The sequence below is a fragment of the Austrofundulus limnaeus genome, unplaced genomic scaffold, assembly GCF_001266775.1.
Source record: "Austrofundulus limnaeus strain Quisiro unplaced genomic scaffold, Austrofundulus_limnaeus-1.0 Scaffold2647, whole genome shotgun sequence".
Classification (NCBI taxonomy): domain Eukaryota; kingdom Metazoa; phylum Chordata; class Actinopteri; order Cyprinodontiformes; family Rivulidae; genus Austrofundulus; species Austrofundulus limnaeus.
Window position 1 is genome coordinate 3,570 of NW_013955049.1, and position 1,286 is coordinate 4,855.

The 1,286-nt window shown below is 46.3% G+C and overlaps 1 protein-coding gene across 1 annotated transcript in view; it reads right to left on the minus strand.

The window, feature by feature from the left end:
- The window catches only part of LOC106511286 (hyaluronan synthase 3), a 2,466-nt gene extending 1,192 nt beyond the window's left edge, over positions 1 to 1,274 (minus strand). Inside the window, exon 1 of the mRNA XM_014000028.1 lies at positions 1,006 to 1,274. The gene's annotated coding sequence lies outside the window, so the exon portion shown is untranslated. The remainder of the gene's footprint in view (positions 1 to 1,005) is intronic.
- Between the last annotated feature and the right edge of the window lie 12 nt (positions 1,275 to 1,286).

Here is a 1,286-nt window from a genome sequence, read left to right on the forward strand (position 1 = left end):
GTCTAATCTGAGGTCCAACCTGAAGTCCAATCTGAGGACTAACCTAAAGTCCAACCTGAAGTCTAATCTGAGGTCCAACCTGAAGTCCAATCTGAGGACTAACCTAAAGTCCAACCTGAAGTCTAATCTGAGGTCCAACCTGAAGTCCAATCTGAGGACTAACCTAAAGTCCAACCTGAAGTCTATTCTGAGGTCCAACCTGAGGATGAATCTGAGGTCCAACATAATGTCCAACCTGAGGACCAACCAGAGAATCAATCTGAGGTCCAACCAGAGAATCCATCTGAGGTCCAACCTGAGAACCAATCTAAATTCCAATCTGAGGACTAACCTAAAGTTCAGTCTGACATCCAATCTAAAGTCCAAAGTGAGGTCCAAACTAATGACCAGTCTGAGGTCCAACCTAAAGTCCAAAGTGAGGTCCAACCAGAGAAACAATTTGAGGTCCAGCCTAAAGTCCAATTTGTGGACCAACCTGAAGTCCAATAGGACAACCAATCTAATCACAAACATAAATTAAAAACTGAGGTCCAACCTAAAGTCCACTGAACATCCAACCTGAGGACGAATATGAGGCCCAATCTAAAAACCAATCTGAGGTCCACCCCCAGGTCCAATGTGAGGTCCAACCTGAGGACAAATGTGAGGTCCAACCTAAAGTCCAATCTGAAGACCAACATAAAGTAAAACTTGAGGTCCAACCTCAGGTCCATTGTGAGGTCCAAACTAAAGTCCAATCTGAGGACCAACCTGAGGTCCAACAGGCTGAACCAGGTCACTCCAGCAGGACGTGTTGGAAAAACTAAACTCAGTTTAAATTTATTCAGAAACTAGGAGGAAAATAATTCTGTCCAACGTTAAAAGTCAGATTTGTTCTTCAGTCTTTCAGTCTGAATCCTTTCATTCAGTTTTTACCTAAAAAACATCAAGTTTCATCTTTTTCTCCAGATTTCATTTAATTTCAGACACAGAAGAAGAACTGATTCATCTCATTAAAGCTCTTACCTTCCTGATCCAGTGGACCCTCCGTCTCTGTCTCCCCCCAGGTCTGGGTGCGTGGATCCGGGATGTCCAGCCCTCCTCCCCCTCCCCTCCCCTCAGCACAGCGCTCTCCTTGTTCTGCCTCCTCCTCCTCCTCCTCCTCCTTTAGCTCACACTAAATCTTTATTCCAACTCGCTCGTTTAATTCAGGAGGTCCCACATCCAAAAATACAGCTTCAGACCTCCACCCTCCTCCACGTCTGTGGGCCGGCCGGCCCCCTCCCTCCTCCTGTCTGTCCCAGGGC